At 38.5% G+C, this 22,534-nt stretch overlaps 1 protein-coding gene across 1 annotated transcript in view; it reads right to left on the reverse strand.

Annotated features, from left to right (window-relative positions):
* Positions 1–21,541, reverse strand: part of LOC124391294 (diencephalon/mesencephalon homeobox protein 1-B-like) — a 41,887-nt gene extending 20,346 nt beyond the window's left edge. Inside the window, 3 exon segments of the mRNA XM_046857775.1 lie at positions 13,340–13,473; positions 15,604–15,650; positions 20,438–21,541. The gene's annotated coding sequence lies outside the window, so the exon portion shown is untranslated.
* Between the last annotated feature and the right edge of the window lie 993 nt (positions 21,542–22,534).

Below are 22,534 nucleotides of genomic sequence, written 5' to 3' on the forward strand. Positions count from 1 at the left end.
ATTTCTCCATCCCTTCATGTTTCCCTGCTGAAGCCCACTCACACACCTCCTGACAATGATGAATTAGGACAAAACCCACCACCCTCCTCGATATAGATGGAGCCCCCGCATACATTGTGCACTTCATCTAAAATTCTCATAGAAGGGAGGGCTGACTCCAATACCTGGTAGATAAGGATATGGACCAAAAAAATAATGCTGGGTCAACACAAAGGATATCTTTGACCCGTCCCTTACATAAGAATTTTACAGGAACCAATTCACATAGCAGCAGTGGTTCTGAAAGAATGTGTTTGAGCCAGTTTATGCACTCACAGGTTCATGAAACTGGGAAAGCCAAGAAATGAAGACCTGACCAGAGACTTAAAGACTTGAAGACCTGTCTAGAGATTCCTAGTACTGGCTGACATGGTGTTCTGCTGTTATTGCTCGACCACCTCAAAATTTGCCATGTTGTGTGTTTTGAGATGCACAAGCAGTTGTGGTGTTTAATTAGGTTACAGAGAACTTCATGTACAACCGAAACGAATGTGACGAATGTAATTCGTTACTGTACTTATGTAGTTTTTTCATGTATCTGTATATCACTCAAGTATTTCCTTTTGGGGATACTTTTACTTTAACTTCACTACATTTCAAAGTCAAATAAATTACTATTTACTTAGTTATATTTTGCAAAATCTGTTGTTCCTTTTTATTTATGAATGGATAAAAACTTAACTGGTCAAGCAGGGTAGAGCATGCACTCTGTTTTAAACTTGATTGGTGCTTGACAGTGGTGAATTTAAGTATAGGCAACATGGGCAGCCACCCAGGGTGGAATCTCCCGAGGAGCGGCATGGAGCATCCACACACACAAAAAAAATTGTTTTTCTTTCTTTACTGCTCATTTGCATGGTCGCATCAATTATTTACTCATGTCAATGAACCTGGTCGGGACTCGGAGTGTGCACTCACTGCCCGGAGAAGTTTCCTCACTGATACACTCCGAAAGGAGAGGCAGGGGGTTGCATGAAGTAACGTCAGTAAGGAGAGCTGAATCCAAATTAAAATCATGGATGACAAAAAAGGTCTAAAACCTCAGGAGACCAATTCAGAAAAAAGAGGAAAGAAGTAGGGGGAAAACATGCAAAAGATAAAGGTGTTTATGCAGCTCTATCACTCATCTCATTATTTCATTTGTTAATGAAATCTTTCCACCTTCCTAGTGGCTCCATCCTCAGCATTCTCCTACCGATATACCCTATTTCAATTCTCTTCTCAGTATGTTTCGGGCACAAGGCGTGCACTTCCAGTGTCGTGGCGCGCACTTTTCCGGGTCAGCGGCCATCTTGCTGTTTTTCCCGCGCTACCCGGTATAAAAGGACAACTTGATTATAGCTCGAGGCTAGATTATCCGGTTCCCTAGCACCTGACATCATTCTTGCCACCCTGCCTGCTCTGGATCCCAACCCTGGTCCCTGTTCTATGCTTCTGGTTTTTGTGTCTGCTCCACCCTTTCTTGTTCTGTTTGCTGTTTTTATTGGACTTTGTTTTTGCCTTGCCCCATTGCTCAGTTTGCTTTTTATTAAAGCCTATATTTTTCTTATCCCCTGTCGCATCCTGATTTTGGGTCCTCCCATCCAGTCTCCACACACTCAGTCACCTGTAATCTCGGACAGAATGCGCTGTCCCTGCGCTGTCCCTCTAATAAACTAATTTCTAATCCTGTCCATCATCGTCTCTCCGAACAGAAACAGCTCTGCTACCTCCAGCTCCACCTCCTGTCTTTTACTCAATACCACTGTCTCTAATCCATACAACATCTCAGGTTTCATCACAGTCCTATAAACTTTCCCTTTCACTCTCACAGATACTCTTCTATCACAAATCACTCCTGCTATCACTCTTCTCCACCCACTCCACCCTGCCTGCACTCTTTTCTTCACTTCTCTAACACACTCTCAATTACTTTGCACTGTTGATACCAGGTACCTGAACTCCTCCACCTTCTCCACCTCTTCTCCCTGCAACCGCACCACTCCACTGCCTTCCCTCTCATTCACACACATATAGAACATATATAATAATAATAGAAACATTATAGGCATAATAAATTGTAGTACTTTGGATACTTAAGTAAATTTGAAGGCAAAGACTGTTGTACTTTTGCTCAAGTGAAAGTTTAAAGGAACACTTTTACATATATTTTACCTACTGTTACTCTAGTTTTACTCAAGTACATGCTTTGTGTACTTCGTCCACCACTGTCATTAACCACATTTTTATTTCTGTCCACAAACCTGGATGTTAGGGCAGTGGTGGTCCAGTTGGTAAGGCTCTGGGTTACTGATCATAAGGTCAGCGGTTAAAGCCCCAGCACTGCCAAGCTGCCACTGTTGAGCTCTTGAGCAAGGCACTTAGCCCTATCAGCTCCAGAGGCGCCGTACCATGGCTGACCCTGCGCTCTAACCCCAGCTTCCAGATGAGTTGGGATATGCGAAAATGCGGATGATCAGCTGTATCGACCCCTAATAGGAGAAGCTGAAAGAAAGTTATATTATCTCTAGTTTTACTCAAGTACCTGCTTTGTGTACTTCGTCCACTACTGTTAGTAACCACATTTTTATTTCTGTCCACAAACCTGAATGTTAGTGGTGGACTTTTGATAGGAAGGTCATGATTTCAAATCCCAGCACAACCAAGCAGCCACTGGGCCCTTGGGCAGGGCCATTAACCCTCCACTGCTCAAGTTGTATAAGTTAGATAATCGTAAGTTGCTCTGGATACGGGCATCTGCCAAATACCATAAATGTAAATGTTCTCAAAAGGTGTTGAATATGTTTGAGGTCTATAGCAGGAGATCTTCCTCGCCAACACAAAAGCATATTTTTATGGAGCTGGCTTTGTGCACAGGGATATTCCCATGCTAGAACAGGTTTGGGTCTACTAGTTCAAATGAAGCAAACAATTTTAATAAAGATATAAATTACATGGGATGGAGTCGAAGATCTCTTGCTGTAGAGCTCCAACCCTACTGAAGACCTATGGAATGAATGTGAACACTGACTGCACCCCAGCCCTCCTCACCTCACCTAGCTAACTTTACTAACACCCTTGTGGCTGAATGAATCTTACACAAATCTCCACAAGCACACTCCAAAATTTAGTGGAACATCTTCCAAGAACAATGTCTAAATTTGGAATGAGATGTTCAAAAGCACCTACCGATCTTATGCTCAGGTGTCCACCAACTTTTGTGTCTGCATTAACTCGCACTAGTTTCTAATACTGTGTAAAATAATTTAGAGTGAAAACAGCAGCACTCAGAACCTCCATGTGTATAAATAAGAGCAGGAATAATCTGTTCCTCTCGCTCCGCCAGATCCAGCCGGGATTTGCAGAGCCATTTGCCGATGACACAGATCTACATAATCATTTTAACGTTCTCCCCGTCCCTTCCCGTGATTCTCCCGCTGTCACTTTAGATAGTGCTGAAACCGATTCTGGCTTTTTAATCTGCCCGCATTTCCTCCAGAGAGAGAGAGGAAAAAAATCGCTTAATATCATAAGCAGATTATTTCATTCATAATTGATTGAGTGCGTTCGCTTCAAAGCTGCTGAATCCGGGATAGATTTCCAAGCAGGAGTAGGAGAGGAGAGGAGAAATGAGTGGAGACGAGAAGACAGATAGAGATAGAAAGGATGGAGGGGAGAGATGAGACATCTTCAGAGGTTTGCCATCTTCTGTCTAGTGTTATGATGTGAATTTATTGTTGCTCCTACAGAAAAAAAAAACTCTGACTGCTGCTTCACCTGGTTGGTGCTGAGGTGTATATTAGAGTGGAGCTTTAAGGCCCCACAATAGAGAATGCGCCACCACCCCAGTGGTCCATCACCAACACCATACAACATTTGCAAGTTTCCAAGTTTCCAAAAGGTTAAACACATTTAATAATCATTGCCAAATTGCCTGATTTCAAGTATGTAACCATATACTGTATATTAAACTCCTGTAGAATGGCTGTGGCAGGAGGTGTTCACTGGCACCCCTCAGCTGATTGTGCCCTAGGTGACCTCCTAGTCTGCCAGTGCCTAGAAACTTTACTGTCTAGGTTACCAATTTAAAGGTCGGCCAAGTTTCCCCTTTTGGGGCACTTGAGCAAGGCTCTTAAAACCTTAGAACTTCAGAGGTACTGTATCATGGCTGACCCTGTGCTATGACCCCAGCTTTCTAACATCTCTGAGATATAAACAAAAAAGAGTTTCACTGTGCTGTAAAAAAGAATAAAGCACCACCAGAACTGCCAACATAACAGTACTTCTGTATATGTGAACCTGGAAACGCTTTAGTTTTACTCTAACCCTGTGAGTGTGACATGACGGATTTATGTTGGAAAAATAGGAAATCCAAAAGAGGGAAAGAATTTCAGACCTTCTAGAGTAAGAAATCACAATTGAATTCTGTTTTTCTTTTTTTTTGTGATAATAATAATAAAAATGATAATAATAATAATTAATATTATTAATAATAATAAATAGTTTTTTTTATGTTTGTTTATAATAATAATAATTATTAATAAAAGTGAATAAGAAATACATTACACTACCTTTCTATTTTTCATTAAGTATTGGGCCAAATCTTAAGATTTTTATTTGTCGCAAAAAACAATTATATGCATAAAACAACTTGCAGTGAAATGTAAACCTGATCGAATGCTCAGAAATTTGTGCATTAGATATAAGGAACTATAAATATAAAATAAGAGAAAATCAATTAAATGAAGAGAAGATATAAGAAAATATATTAGATAATCTTAAAGTGGTATTTAAAAAATAGTGCAAATATATATTTAGATGTGCAAAGGGAAAGTGCAAAATGTACTGAGGTATAACAGTAACAGTAAACTAAAAATATAAAGACTTTTTTTCAGACTATTTGAATCCCTCTGCCCTCTGTCTCTTAGGATCTGATCAACCGGCTGCATTCGGGCTCTTTGTCGCCTCGCTGAGATTGGGATTCGGGATTTATCCGGGATTGTCCATCGTGCCGATCGCTTTTGAGGGAAATAAGGGCTGACAGTGAGGACACCCCCCACCTCAGCCTCTTCTATATACGGCCACAGCTAAATGGCACAATAATCCTCTTAGTGCCCATCCTTATTTACCCCTCATCTAAATGACATGAAAGCCAGCGGCAGTGAGAAAGCCAATTATTCCCCCCTGAACCTGGGGCCCGGGGCCCTTCTCTCTCAACAATGTGTATATTTCACATTCAATTAGTCGACAAGTGTATCTAAGTCTTCTCTAAAGGAGTGTTTAGGAGACACCCTCTGAAGACTGAGACACACACACACCTCAAAAACTCGAATCCTAATTGCCCCGAATCCATAATAGAGTTCTTACAATAGTATTTTATTCCATTAGCACAGCTCACACTTAATAAACCTTCAATAAAGACTAATTAATCGTTTAATTTCATGCAGTATTCAGAGTCCTGGGCCACTGGGAGACACACTGCTGCTCTGTTTAACTCCGATTGAGCTCATTTATGAGTTGCTCAGGAGGTTGCACAAATCCAACTGACTTTATAAGACTGTAGAAAGGACATCACTCATAATCACACACTTAATATTTCTCACTCTCCTGGTGTTTGCTTTTTTTTTATGATTTATAATTCACTCTCAAATTTAAACATAAGTAAATTTGGGTCTTAATTTTGACATTTCTGAAAGCTGATTTGAGACGTCATAGTAACAAAAATTTCATTGAGTTGGTGGACTGATTCAGTCTGTGTGTTTAATCTCCAGATACAGATAATAGAGTAAGAAATAAAGAACAATAAATTAATAATAATAATAATAATAATAATAATAATAATAATAATAACATTAATATTATATATTATTGGGATATAATAAGCCTGGTAATAATTGCACCATTAATAAAAAAATAAAGAAATATTTATTATATTTGTATTAAAACATTTTCAGTGAGCATTTTTATACAAAATAATTAATAATAATACCAACAACAACTACAATAATAATTATAATAATAAAAATAATAATAAATATTATAAAATAGTTATTATTATAATTATTAAACAAAATACAACATAAAAATGTTAAGGAATATTAAATAATAAATCAACAATATCTATACATGCAAATTTGAATTAATAATAAAAATATCTATAATTATAATAAAACATTATTAATATGTAAACCTTGAGATGTAATAGTCCATTCATTAGATAAAAAAGAAAATACATTATATATAGATATTCACAATTTTCTGTGAATGTTGTAATACAAAATAATGTTTATTTATAATAAATAATGAATAATAATGAATTATTAATTAATAATCATAATAATATTAATAATCATAATAATATAATAACCATAAAATATACTATGTAATAACTAATAACTTCATAACTAAGTACAACATAAAACATTTAAGTGAGAAATATTAATATTAATAATAATAATAATAATAATAAATAATATTATTATTAATAATAATATTATTAATATTTTTTATATAATTAATAATAATAATAATAATAATAATAATAATAATAATAATAATTTATTAAATTTAAAATGTGTATATGTAATCTGTTTAATTTTGTAAAGCTGCATTGGGTTAATGATCCACATTCATATTTTTTGCATTTCTGCTGTCTGCTTCCTTGACTAATCACACAACAGACATTAACAAAACCCCTCTCTGAGGTTGTGATCCTGTATATGTGCACATAGACAGTTCATGGACAAAGTACTGAGGAATCTCCAGCTATATGTGGTTCTTCTCCTCACTTTAAGCACAAAGTCTGAGGCATACAGTATAAATGACTATGGATGCATTTGGTATCATACATTTCTCCCTTTATTTTGAACTAGGAGATCCAAACCTGTTTCAGCATGACAATACCCCTGTGCACAAAGCCAGCTCCATGAATATATACTTTACATGGTTGGAAATGGAAGCTCTCCTGCTATAGAGCTCTGACCTCAACCCTATTGAACACCTTTGGGATGAACGTTGACTGCACCCCAGGCCTCCTCACCTCACCTACAACCTGACTTTACTAACACCCTTGTGGCTGAATGAATCTCTACAAATCTCCACAAACTCTAGTGGAACATCTTCCCAAAAGAATGGAGTTCATTATAACAGCCACACAATATATATTTGTTTAAGTTGATTCAAAGTAAAATAAGTAGGTTAAAATGATCAGTGTGTAAAACACAGTGTGTCACAACACAGATGCTGTGTTTAGTAGGGGGCGCTGTAGAGATTTTAAACTAGCGGGTGGCTAATACCCACCCCGACTAATGATCTCCTGGGCTGATGATGCCATGTGTGGCTGGAGATATACTAAACTCCACCCAACACCCCCACACACACCCCCACACACACATATACAGATTTAGAGCTGTGAAGAGGCTTTGGTTTGGGATTAAGTTTCCTCCCGAGTGAAAAGCTCATTAAAGCAGGTATCAATGTGCCTCAGAGTTGCCCGGTCAGTATCAGAGTGCGATGGGTCGACCCATACATAGAGAGAGTATGTGTGTGTGTGTGTGTGTGTGTGTGTGTGTGTGTGCATGTGTGTGTGAATTCATCACACACATTTTCATGGTTTTATCACTTTATGCTCATATAAAAGCGTAACAATGTAATAGAATTGCACTGGAATATGACGTGAATGTGACTAATCATAATTATTGTACCAATAATGCCATGATTCAGAACAAAAAACCTAATCTGTGGTAGTCACGTGACAAAAGAATGAACGACTCGGACCAGAGGACTCATGAGGTGAACTACTCAATCCTGTTTCCTGTGTAATTTATTGAATAGCATGACAATAGAACGACCGACTCGTACTAAAAGATCCAAGAGGTGAAGAACTACTCAATTCTGTTTCCTGTAAATAACCTATTGTACGTACATTTTGCGATGCTTTGTTTATGCGAGTCCAGTAGAAAATGAACAAATCACGTACACACACACACACACACACACACACACACACACACACACACACACACACACACACACACACACACACACCTTTGCTTTTGTGTTAAGTGATTGTAATAGACTATTTTTCCCTCAGATTTTATGGTGAAAATGTATAGCTAGTTTGTTAGATGGTTTTATTAGCTTATTAGCATATTCAATGGTGTTAGCTGACTAAGTGCATGTTTTCTCAAATTGTACTGCTTTATTGTCCCTCGTTACAATGCTAGCTGTTATATGCCGGTGTTAGCACATCTCTCTGCATACCGTCCCACTTGGTGTTTGCCAAATACTGTAAATATTAATGTAGATATTGTAGTGAAACAGTGTATAAGTGTGCATAGGCGCTCCTCAGCTCTTCAGTTGAACTCAGTGATTTATAAAGGGAGGCTGAAGACGGAACTGAGCCGCTATTGTGTTATCAATATGAGCTCAGATGCCTACAGTGCAGTTTAGATGGCGTAAGAATGTAGAGGATTTCTCATTAGCTGATAACAGCAGTCTACACTCCTCTCATCCCTATCAAAAAAAAAAAAAGAAAGAAAAGAAAGTCCCTACGCACGGCTTTTATTAAAGTGAAAATAACGATGACTGTGTTGAATGAAAATAGGATGGAAGGTGGGGAGGCAAATGACTTATTTAGCTTTGTGAGCAAGTTTGGATAAGCCTTATCTGGTCCATTCAAATATGAGCTGCTTTCCAAGAGGATGGATAAGTGCTGGCATGTCTCGGGACTGTCAGGACCTGCCAATAGGTGTAATGAGGCCTAAGTCCACATTAGCGCAGTCTAAATGAAGTGTCACAGGAAGATTGATCTGCACACGCTGCTGTCTGTGGCCTCAGGGTCCGAGGATATGGACGAATGAGCGGCTTCGGCAAGGAGGCGAGGCTGATGGAGCAAAGTCCTGCTAAATGTGTATATGACACAGCCGAATGCCAAACAATGAATACGATGAATATTAAAGACAAAGGAGTGGTTTGGACGTTGCACACAAATCAGATGATGCCTATAATATGTTGCCAATTTAATAAGTACAATTCACCATCTATTTATTAACCACTTTATAAGGTCTACACACTTTCTAAATATTCAAACACTGACTGACTCCTTCCAGTAAATATATAAACAAAAACAAGACCATTGCTGAAATAAGACATTATTCAGGTAATGAACGTTGTTGTCCAATTTAACAGATATTTAACACTAACCATAACTGCAGGCTGATAACAAGCCGAATGGTCCCTCTCCTCTTTAGTACGGAGGATGTGGCATCCACAGTTTCCAAAGAAATTTATTTGTCTGGCTACAAAACAGTTTTCCACTATGTCACAGTTCATTTTTAATGAGCTTTGGCCCAGGTTTCTGGATCAAGTTCACATATGGCTTCTTCTCTGCAAGTAGTTTTAACCTGTCTTTGTTGATTTGAGTTTACAGACAATGATTTCTGGAGGTGTTTCTAAACCCATGCAATGATTTCTTTACAGAATTATTCCTGTTTTTTATTGACATCCAATATGGATTTTTTAATGCAGTGGAAAGCCAATATTGACTCTCACCCTTGTCTCTGTTACACAAAGATTTTACAGACTATCTGAATATTTTCATGATATTGTGTACTATAAATCAGGAGATATTTAAAGCCTTTGCAATTTCATGTTAAAGAAAATTGATCTGAAATTGTCCCACAATTCGCTGATTTTTAAACCTCCACCCATCTTTACTTCTGAGACCCTCTGACACTCTATAACACTTTCTTTTGGTAACACTTTTTTAGCAATATGTTGCTACAAATGGAGGCACACAAAAGTATAAGATGTCTTTGAATGTGGTAGCATTATTATTTTTTTCAGACTAGGACTTAAAAAAATGTATCCTCACACCCAAGATCTAGTGGAAAACCTTACCAGAAGAGTAAAACTCATTATACTGTAAATGTCAAATGTACACATTTCAATGTTATGGTCAAGTGTCCATAAAATAAAAAAAAAGTGTATTATCTCTTCAATGTGTTTAAACACATTGCATATTGTACCAGCAAGGTTTTGGACACACCTTCTTATTCAGTGTTTTTTAATAATTTTGAATGAACAATAATACTGAACACATCCAGACTATTAAAGAACATGTAATGAATTATCTAGTAAACATAAACATACAATTTTGTATGTCTAAAGTTGCTACATTTAGCATTAGTGACAGCTTTGCACACTCTTGGCTTTCGGTTATTAGATTCACAAAGTAGTCACCTGGAACAGTTTTTGAAAAATCTTTAGTTCCCAGAGCTGTTGAGTATTTGTTTGCTGCTTTTCCTTCACTTTCAATCCATCTCAAGTTCAGATGATTGTGGAGGCCAGGTCATGATGCAGCACTCTATCACTCTCCTTCTTAAACAAATAGCTTTTCAATAACCTAAGTGTGTTTGGGGTCATTGTTCTGTTGGAAAAAAAAATTGTGCAAACCATATGGGAAGGCATTTTACTACAAAATACTGTGGTAGACTTTCTGAGTAAATGTGCCCTTAATTTTACTAAATCACCCGAATAGATTAGAATAGCCATTATTTGTCACATATACATACATTACAGCACGATGAACTTTGTTCTTTGCATATCCCAACTCACTCAGAGGTTGGGGCAGAGCACAGGGTCGGCCATGATACGGCACCCCTGGAGCACAGAGGGTTAAGGGCTTTGCTCAAGGGCCCAAGAGTGGCAGCTTGGTGATACAGGGGCTTGAACCCCTGACCTTCCAATCGGTAACCCAGCACCTTTACCACTAAGCTACCACACACCAACAGTGTCACAAGCAAAGCACCACCACGCCATCACACCACCTCCTCCATGCTTCACAGTGGAAACCACGCATTCAGGAACAGTCACTTCACCCTCTGTACGTCTAACAAAGACACAGTGGTTAGAACAATAAATCATGAATTTAGACTCATAAGACCAAAGGACAGTTCACTAATTCCACTAATCTAATGTCCATTCCTTTGTGTTTCTGGACCCAATAAAGTCTTTTATACTTGTTATTTTTTGTGAAGTAATGTTTTCTTATAAAATAAATTATAAAAGAAAGAAAAAACACAGAAGGAGGAGGCGTGTCCAAACTTTGACTGTAGTGATATACATTATATATGCATATCCTGTTTATAAGTGACATAAATACTAACCTGAAAAAAGTGTCCTCAATGAGGTGTACAGTATATGTGTGTGTCGGCTCTGCGCACTCAGAGCTCGATCTGCTGCAAAACACAGCTTTTAGGGCCATGTGGTCATTTTAATGAAACTCCACATGAACGTTTACACCCTGTCGCAAAGCTGCAGGTGAGGAGATGAGCTTCAGCAGCTCTTCCTAAGCCACTCAGTCCCTTCGCTCCTGCCAATATTCTCAGATTAGCAGACTTTTTCTGGTGAATTTGTCTCTATTACTTTAACCCTGGGGAGGCTGAGATGGGAGGACCCAAGCCGCGAGAGTGTTCGATTCCCACATCACAAGGTCATAGATAGGAAAATGACAAGGCAGGGTGCATATCGCATGTCCAAAAGGCTAACAAGGACACATGGTAAAAACGGTTGGTATAAAATAGCTGAAATAGGAGGTTGTTTTTATTTTCACGCTGTAATAGCTGTAATAGGAAACTAACCAACAAGAAGCTGGTGGGATAAAGTGGAGTTCCTGTTAACAAAGTCATTACTTTTTTGTGACAGGAAGTGTTTAATTTTATAATTCAATTCAGTTCAAATCAATATAATTTAAATCAAAAAAGTTTTATTTGTATAGCACTTTTAACAATGGACATTTACCCAAAGCAGCTTCATAAAGATAAATAGATATAAAATATAAAGTTATGTTATTTTCTATAGGTTTATCGCTTATAAGTGAGCAAGTGGTAGATCTGGCCAGGAAAAACTCCATGAGACTTCAAAAGGGGAAAGAAAACATGAGAGAAACCATTCATTACAGTTAAAAAGGCTTTAGAAAACATGTCATTTTATTATGGCATTTGGCAAATGCCCTCATCCTGAGTGATTTACTGTGCAACTGAGCAGTTAAAGGTCAAGGGCTTTACCCAGGTGCCCAGCAACAGCTTTTGATTTTAACCTGTGACCTTCTTCACTTCCCACCAAGTCTAACGTCCCATGTGTTGAGCTACCACCTCCTTCTTGGAAGGGAACATTATGAATATTGATGCTTCTTGTTTTTTTTTTGTGGTACATCATTGCATTTTTTTAGGAAGTAAACCTTCTACTGCACTGAAATGATTTTGCCAATTAGACGGCTTTTGAAATGTATAACTCGCTGATTGAGACCAACCATAAGCTTTCCATTACTTTAGATCTCCTAACAGAAACAGCATTAATGGAAGGACTATGGAGAGCACTAGACATAATTCTGAACATTAGACATAATCATGGTCGAGAGACAGGCATAAGGTCAGGTGATGAATAAACAGGGACAGGCAACAACCACTGAACAGGAAAAACAAAACCATAAACAGCTATCAGAAATAAAGGACTGTTGGTTCAATGGACAGAGCGTATACTTCACTGAAATTTTGCAACACCAAGTTCATGTTGATCGATGGAGCCGTTCATATGTCTAGATTAACGGTCTGCTGTAGAAAGAGGATACGTTGTCTGTAGCAACGTCTGGGAGGATTTTCCACCATGATAATGACCCTGGAGTTGAACAAGGAAACAACAGGGATTCCGACAGATTCGAGGGTGTGCTAAATATGCCTCCTGCCTAAGAAATGGATGGGGATTAAGGAACTGAGATGATTACAGCTACGAGAGGTGTGTGTGTGTGTGTGTGTGTGTGTGTGTGTGTGTGTGTGTGTGTGTGTTGGGATAGATAGAGATTGGCATGTATATAAAAGTAGTGGGATTTAAAGAAATATTAATCTGGCTTTAGAGTGAGAAGGACCTCACAGAATGGCTCAAGCAAATAGAGCTTATGAGCAAAAGTGAGAAAAAGCCTTGAATTTTCCTTCATTTCTTTGGCTCAAGCAGGAAGCTCTTTTTCTCTTTCAAAACACCCTTACAGTTGTATTTCTTCATCTAGCAAAGTGAACATGACAGATTTGGCTATGGGCTAACCTTGTCTTTATACTTTACACCCCATCTGTAGACTGGCATACTTTTTAAAATGATAAATCACCTTGTATTTACTCTGCAGTAAAAATTAAATAAGAAAGAGGCATGGGGGAAAACACAGATTTGAAAAACCAGCAGACAGAGCAATGCAGGGAAAACCAAAAATCTGAATCCAACAAACAGTCCCAAAATCCAAACATCGGGAAAACAGATCAAAAACACAAACCAAAAACAGTCCAGAGTCCAAACCAGTGCAGAGGCAGAGCATAGCAGCGACCAGGATCAGGATCAGGAGTAGGGAACAGGGAACAGGAACAGGAACCGGAACAGGTACCAAGGACCGGAAACCAAGGACCAGGACTGGGAACAGAACAAGAACAAGAGTACTCTCAGGGACTTAGGAAGCTTTTAAGATAATCTGGCCTTAAGTATATGTTCTTTGTGTGCTTAAATACTAGGTGGCACAGGAAAAAATGGCAAGATGGCACCAACCGGGAATTGCACACCCCTAAACCGGAAGTGAGTGCTGCGAGCCCAGAAAACCTGACAATTGCATAAGTCATAGTAGAAAATAACTTAGAGTGATAAGTACTGATTAGATTAAATAAAATTCAACTTTATTGTCATTGCAAAAATATTTACGAATGTAGACTTTGGTAAGGATATGTTATATGATATAAGATACATATAATGACAGATGAAAAACAATATAAAATAAACCATATGAATATAAATACTGTACACTAAGAGGCGATTATATACACTGAAGGAAATTCTGTATACATTGTTTATGAAAGCTACATGCATGTGCAAAATGATATGGAGAGTGCAATAAAAAGGTTATTATATACAGTGTCTGCAGCATATGCAATGGATTAGAATAGTGCAATCTTAAGTATTACAGTGTGTATAAAGTGTATTAGGAGCAGTGCAACATGGGGTAAGGTGATGCAGTGTGTAGTATTCAGTTTAGTGTGTGTGTGTGTGTGTGTGTGTGTGTGTGTGTGTGTGTGTGTGTGTGTGTGTGTGTGTGTTTGGGATAGGGGGGAGGGTGGCAGTGAGGGGTAGTGGGTAGGTGGTGATACTGGTGTGCAGAGTTCAGCATAGAAACAACTGTGTGGAAAAAGCTGTTCCTGAACCTGCTTGTCTTGGTCTGGAGGCTCCTGTAGCACCTCCCCCAAGGAGAGCAAACAGTTTATGGGCAGGGTGAGAGAGCATCTTAGTGATGTTGTAAGCTTTCCTGAGATAGCGTTGCCTGTAAATGTCAAAAGTCTTTGGAAGTGAAGTTCCAATAATGATCTTTGCAGTTCTCACCATCCTCTGCAGTGCTTTCTGGTCTGACACAGAACAGTATCCATACCAGCTGGTCAGGATGCTCTCAATGGTGCAACGGTAGAAGCTCACCAGGATGTCTGAAGTAAGATGGTTCTTTTTAGAGCCCTTAGAAAGAAGAGGTGCTGGTGGGCCCTCTTGACCAGATTGGAGCTGTTTTTGTCCAGGGGAGACAGGAGAGGTCTTCAGAGATGTGGATCCCCAAGAACTTGAAGCTGGTGACATGGCCTATAACCGTTCTATTGATATGGATAGGTGTGTGTGTGCACCATCTTACTCCTTCCTAAAGTCTACAATGAGCTCCTTGGTCTTTTTGGCGTTGAGCAGCAGGCTGTTGTCAGTGCACCATTCAACCAGGCGGTTCACCTTCTTATTGTAGGCTGACTAATCAATGCCCTTGAAGAGTCTGATCACTGTCATGCCATCTGCAAACTTAATAATGATGTTGAAACCGTATACTGTACTGCAGTCATGGGTGAAGAGGTAGTAGAGAAAAGGACTCAGCACACAGCCTTGTGGTACTCGAGTGCTAAGGTTAAGGGTGAAAGAGCAGTGGTGGTCTGCCTGAACATGTTGGGGCCTGTTTGTTAGAAGGTCCAGTAGCCAGTTGGAGATTGATGTGCTAATGCCCAGGTCTCCAAGTTTGGTGATTAACCTGGAGGGGATGACAGCATTCTGGCATATGTGTCTTTATTGTCCAGGTGAGAGAGAGCAAAATGCAGCGCTGTGGAAACTGCGTCCTCCATGCTCCTGTTCTTACAGTTTTTACCTGATCTAAAACATTTATAATCTTCAAGGGGTTAACAAGAACTTCACCACCTTGTTCCAGATTATTTACCCCTAATAGCACAACATGGGGTGTTTCATTCCTTCACCTAATGCACTCCTGAAATTGACCAGTGAATGTGAACAATCATATAGATACTGGCAGAACGTAACAGTGCTAAGATTACCATTAGTATTCCTTTTGGAAAACAAACACACACACACACACACACACACACACACACACACACACACACACAGAAAATAGACGGAAATTGGTGTCATTAATAACAGCTACACACTTTGCCCTCATGTTCAGTTCATCAGCTTTTTACTCACACGGTTCCTCTGCTTTGACACACACACAGCGAGCAAGCAGACATCACATCATACCTGTCACAGGCCACTGAGTCGAGTCATCAGCACAGACAACAGGCAACCTGTCACACAGAGCAAAAGAGAGAAACAGTGTGATGGCTGTTACAAATTATCATAGGTTATATATATGAACCAGACTTTCATACCGGATCAGTTTAGGCCAGGGTTACCAACAGGGTACCGGTGGAAATTGGGCTACTGTTGATCAAAGGAGGAGAAGGAAAGGAGGAAGACGTCTACAGAGACAGCAGGGAAAGGAGAAGTGTAGGAGAGTGGAGGTTTGGATTGGTACTTTAAATGTTGGTACTATGACTGGTAAAGGGATAGAGGTAGCTGATATGATGGAGAGGAGAAAGGTAGATATGTTGTGTGTTTAGGAGACCAAGTGGAAAGGGAGTAAGGCCAGAAACATTGGAGGTTAAAACTGTTCTATTATGGTGTGGATGGAAAGAGAAATGGTGTAGGGGTGATTCTGAAGGAAGAGAACAGTAAGAGTGTAGTGGAGGTGAAGAGAGTTTCTGATAGAGTGATGAACAAGAAGCTGGAAGTTGAAGGGATGATGACTTTAATGGGCATGTTGGTGAAGGGAACAGAGGTGATGAGGAGGTTATGGGTAGGTATGGCCTTAAGAAGAGGAATGTGGAAGGGCAGATGGTGGTAGATTTTGCTAAAAGGATGGAAATGGCAGTGGTGAACACTTATTTTAAGAAGAAGGAGGATCATAGGGTGACGCATAAGAGTGGAGGAAGGTGCACACAGGTGGACTATATTTTATGTAGGAGATGCAACCTGAAGGAGATTGGACACAGTAAGACATCTTAGCTAGACAGCATCGGATGGTGGTCTGTAGGATGTTTTGGAGGTGAAGAAGAAAAGGAGGATAGTGAGAACTGAAAGAAGAATAAGATGGTGAAAACTAAGGGAGGAAGAGTGTAGTGTGAAATTCAGGGAAGAGTTTAGACAGGAGCTCGGTGGTGGTGAAGAGGTGCTGGATGATTGGGAAACTACTGCAGGAGTGATGAGGGAGGCAGTTAGAAAAGTACTTGGTGTGACATCTGGAAATAAAAAGGAAGACAAAGACACGTGGTGGTGGAATGAGGAAGTGCAGGAGAGCATGAAGGAGAAAGAGGTTAACAAAACAGAATTGTGATCAACAGAGTGATGAAAAAAGTAGGCAGGAGTACAAGGAGATGCGGCAGCAGGTGAAGAGGGATGTGGCAAAAGCCAAGGAAAAGGCATATGAGGAGCTGTATAAGAGGTTGAACAATAAGGAAGGAGAAAAGGATCTGTAGCGATTGTCCAGGCAGAGGGACCGAGATGGGAAGGATGTGCTACAAGTTAGAGCAATAAAGGATGGATATGGAAATGTGTTGACTAGTGAGGAGAGTGTGTTGAGAAGATAGAGGGAGTATTTTGAGCAGCTGATGAATGAGAAAATGAGAGGAAGAGAGAAGGTTGGATTATGTGGAGGAGGTTTATGGATGTGGTGAGGGAAGACATGCAGGTAGTTGGTTTGAAAAAGGCAGATGTAGAGGATAAGGTGGTATGGAGACAGATGATCCGCTGTGGCGACCCCTAATGGGAGAAGCCGAAAGAAGAAGAAGATATATATATATATATATATATATATATATATATATATAAACTTAATTTTCTGGATAGATGTTCCACTACATTTTGTAAAAATGGATATTTGTGTTCATCAGCTTCAAGGGTGTTAGTAAAGTCAGGTACAAATTAATTTTAATGGCACAAATTTTATTAATTATTTTAATTTATAAATAATTAATGCAGCATGCATTTTTGTTTGACCATTTTTAATACAAATATATATAAAAAAATATATAAAAGAAGCTAAATTAAAACCTTCAATGCAACACACGTTCATTTACAACGTCCTTTCTTCACTCAGATATATAAAAAACCAATTCCACTGAAAAACATTTTTAATCACTAATGTTTGGTTTTATTGATGCGCAAAGTCTCAAATCACCACCAAAGTCGATGATGCACACATTAACTCTCCGGGGTCGACAATTTTGTGGCATTTCTTCTTGTATATATTACAATAATAACAAAACACTGCACTTTCGTAAAATATATCAAACAGACAGGGGGCGCTCTCTGGCATCTCTGTCATCTTTCTTCATAGACTTAAGTTAAACAACCTGAATCTCACTAAATACAAATGAAACAAATATTCTATGAATATTGTAATCCGTATGAAAGTATCTCCGGTATCACCTCATTAATCGTCCGTGTGGAAACATAGCAAAGGTTCTTTTTGGTGTCCTGATGATTTATGTAATAAAAAAAAACATAATTACTTTAAAACATTTACAAGAATATTTTGTCTTCATGCTCCATGTTGAGTTTGGTTTCACTAATAATAAACATAAATTTGCATAAAGCATCAATATGTCCATGTTGATTAGAATATTAAAACTTGAAGTATTAATTTAAGGTACATTTAGAACAGATAAAAATTTGCGATTATTTGTGATTAATCACGAGTTCACTCACATGCCATTAATCGTGATTAAATATTCGATTCGTTTGACAGCCCTAATGTAAATAAATGTAATATGTAATATTTATGTAAAATGTATAATATTAATTTACATCCATTATTGATTTTTGCCGTTGTGCACAGAGATTTCTCCGGATCCTTTTTAATGATATTATGTACTGTAAATGATAAGATATTAAACAGTTTTGCAATTTACAACAATTTTGTATTAATAACACTTACTTTTTCCAGACTTTTGTTGCCTTATCCCAATTTTTTGGAGACCTCTTGCTCCAATTATCCTATTTATTTCTTAAACTAGTGCATTTTCTTAAACACTTTCTATTTGTTCTATTTTCTATTGTGAATACAATAAGGGTTTAGGAGATTTGTAAATCATTGAATTCTGGTTGTTTTTACATTTTACACAGTGTCCCAAGTTTTTTTGGAATTGGGGTTCTATATGTGAAAAATAAACGCATCATCTACTATTTTGGATAGAGTTGCGTCACGTTGCATCAGGTTGTGTTCATAATTTCATTGAAATGTTGCACCATCCCTTCATGCTCAGAGGTTTATCTCTAAACCGGTGTATTAGGATGTTCTACCTTGCTGTAAACGTTTTATTGGGTGACCTTACTGCCTGTAAATGCTAAAAAAAAATCAGAGTTGAAAGATCCACTAAAACTCCAGATATCTTGCTAGCTGCAAAAATCAGCATCTTGGAAAGTTTGTGATGAAGTCAAAATAAAAGCTTTATAACAATCCAGAAGAGAATTCCAAACATTTCTTCCAAGGTTTAGTTTTAGGATCTCAATTCTATTAGCTAATTAACATCCAGGCCATTTTATGTTCAAACAAATGAGTGTTCTTTTTTTTTTTTTTGATGTCACCTCCATGATATCAAGTGTAATAGAGAGAGGGAGAGTGAAGTAATGTGTACTGGAGGACATTGCCAGTGGTATAATAATGATTTATGATGATGTGTGATGCAATTCAGAGAGTGTCGAAGTCCATAAACACGGGAATGAAGTAATTGACTGGTGCAGTCACTTTGTTTCTCCTCCCTCTGCTTCACTCCTCTATTCCTCTCTTATCTCACTCTCTCTCTCTCTCTCTCTCTCTCTCTCTCAGTTATTTTCCATTTACTTTTGTAATAATGTCGGCTTCAAATTCCTCACTGTCATTTACACAATTATCACATCACTGTTGAATTCTACTGCTGAATCTTAACATCTAATTGGTCATAAATTGTTTATTTATTTTTTAGAAATGCAGCTCTGATGCCAAAAAAAGCTTAATTTTTGTCTTGAAGATCAGATTCTGGAAGCAGATTATTATTTCAGAAAATGAAAAGAAAGGCCTGGATGATTTAAGAGAGAAAGAAAGAAAGAAAGAAAGAAAGAAAGAAAAAAGAAAGAAAGAGTGTTAACATGATGTCAGATGGTGAATGTGTCATGTGAGTGTGCATTATTGATGTAGACACACACACACACACACACACACATATATATATATATATATATATATATATATATATATATATATATATATATATATATATATATATATATATATATATATAAACACTCAGATACTTGCAGAGATGAAAATTTATTGCACTTAAGAGTGTGTGTGTGTGTGTGTGTGTGTCTCACATAGGGCTGACCTGCATTACAGTCGGGAGTTATAGCTGAGGAAACAATCCCAGAGCTGCTCTACATCACATATATACACATACACAGAAAGAGAGAGAGAGAGAGAGAGAGAGAGAGAGAGAGAGTGAGAGAGAGATTAAAACGGTAGAAGTGAAAGGAACAAAGAGAAAAAGGAAGGAGAAAATGAGACATAGTAATATGAATGTGGAGAGGGTGCAAAAAAAAAAAAGGTAGAAATTTTGAAAAGAAAGAAAGAAAAAGAAAGAAAGAAAGAACAAAGTGTAAGAAGTGTAAAATAGAGAAAATAGAACTAAAGTAACCCAACAAATATTGGTAAATGGTAAAAGAAAGAAAGAACAGAAGAAAAAAATGCAGTGGTTAAAGCTAAATAGATGGAAGGAAAGAAGAACAAGGGGACAAAGAAAGAAAGAAAGAAAGAAAGGCTGTTTTGTAAGGCTGTGTGCATGTTGTGTGTGTGTGTGTGTGTGTGTGTGTGTGTGTGTGTGTGTAAAAAATGTCAAACACACACGCACACACACACACACATTTTATGCTAATCCTCAATGAAGACTTACCTCATTCAGATTCCTTGCAACTACTTAACTGACACCATGTGTGTGTGTGTGTGTGTGTGTGTGTGTGTGTGTGTGTGCGCGCGTGTGTGTGTGAAATCCAGTCCCACCTGTAGCTGTACAGAAAACTTTTTTCAAGAATCAATTATCTCTCTGCTGTTTGCAGGAGCGAGGACGATTCTGCTCGACTTGAGCTGCAAACACCTTCTATCAGGAGTCAGTCTGCCTCGCTAACACCCGACTCCTCCGTCCTGAGCCTGGATCGCTCTGACTCTAAGCCTCTAAAACGTTGACAAGCCGAAAAAAGCGCTTTTCTCACGGCCTGTCTCGGCTTTCAGCCTCCTGCTCACGGCTGAAGAAGGCCGGATTTGTTTTCCCCGTGCCGCCGATAGCAGCGTCGCGTTCTGCCTTTTCATCCCCAATTAAATAAACAGTCCTTCAGTAAAAGAAGATCTTGAGGGGAGGAGACCAGACATTCCCCTGACTTTCTCTTTTTATTCCTCAAATGGGAAAAACAAGCAAAATGTATTGTTTTTATTTAAAATCAAAAGAAAACACACAAACACACACACAAACACACACACACAAAGAGAATGGAAACCTGGCTGAAGCGGGACATGAGCGAGAACAAATGCCTCATTCAGGGGTCAAATTTGATCCGTCCTCCTCCTCCGGCTTTTGTATTCAGATTAGAGACTAAGGAGGATTTGCAGGAGCCTGAAGCCTCTTGTTAAAAGCCGGTGTACTCCACTTAACTTGTAATTTACCTGTCACTTAAACCCAAAGCGCCAGTGGCACTCACCTTTCCCTCGTTTTTTTTTTTCTCCTCACATTCAGTCTTTGCTGAACAGCCTACTGTAAACAGATTAAGGTGAAAATCTGATGCTTGACACCATCAACAAAAAAAAAAAAAGAAAAAAGGCATTGGAATGAAGGACGAGGTCAGAGATGAATGAATGTAGGTTTTGTTTTTTGTAAAGGATAACATAAATGTTCCCATGACTAGCAGAAGGACGGTAGGAAGGAAGGAAGTACAAAGATAGGGAAGGAAGAAGGGAAGAAAGAAAGAAAGAGAGAGAGAGAGAGAGAGAGAGAAAGAGAGAAAGATTAAAACGGAATGTATAAAAGACGGGAGAAGTGAAAGGAACGAAGAGAAAAAAAGGAAGGAGAAAATGAGATGGAGTAATATGAATGTGGAGAGAGGAATTGCAAAAAAGATAGAAATTTTGAAAAGCGAAAAACAAAGAAAGAAAGAAAGAAAGAAAGAAAGAAAGAAAGAAAGAAAGAAAGAAAGAAAGATGGATGGATGGAAAAAAGGTAAGAAAGGAATAAAGGATGGAGAGAAGAAAGAAAGGACAAAGATATAAATAGATGTAAGGATGAAAAGAAGGAAGAAATGGATGGAGGATAAGAAATTAATAATAAAGATATGGATTTGTTGATAAATAAATGGATAGAAGGATGATAGAAAGGAAGGAGGGAGTAGTAAATCAAGAGTGTTAAAATATTTTTATGATAGAAACTCACACACACACACACACACACACACCTGAGCAGAAAGATGTGTTAACCTGAGCAAAATGACCAGTTATGAGGGGCTATTTCCCATATTTACCACCTGTCCTATAAACTGCAATTGATCGGCGCTGATTCTCATCTGACGCAGGAGGAAGAACTGGAACGTGACCAAAACGACCAAATTGCTCCATCAGCCCTAAGGATCTGCTGTAAAAATGGATTACCTTGGAGGAGCTCAAAGTGTTTCCTTTGGCCTGGTTAGGGGACCCCTGCGTGTGTGTCAGCCATAGAGACATAACTCCTGGCCTTCACGAGGGAAACATTTATAACAGGGACTGTAATTAGAAGCATAATGTCCATTATGTCCCGAGGCCATGATGAACAATTTGGTACAGCGGCAGCATACGGCTTTCTGAAGTGTGAGGCACAAAAAAACGCTGCTTTGTAAAATAAAGTAATTCCAGCACTATAGTCAGAACTGGAAACTTGAAGGAGCAATTTAAAGCTTACCTGTGGATACACACTACAGGGACAAAAGTGGGTGGACACCTGACCGTTAGATTGGTGTGTGCTTTATTTTGAACATTTTCCCATTCAACATTTAGTCTCGATTTCCTATTATAATGACCTACATTCTTCTGGGAAGATGTTCCACTACATTTTGTGGAGATGTGTGAGATCTCATTCAG

Source organism: Silurus meridionalis, chromosome 1 (assembly GCF_014805685.1).
Source record: "Silurus meridionalis isolate SWU-2019-XX chromosome 1, ASM1480568v1, whole genome shotgun sequence".
Classification (NCBI taxonomy): domain Eukaryota; kingdom Metazoa; phylum Chordata; class Actinopteri; order Siluriformes; family Siluridae; genus Silurus; species Silurus meridionalis.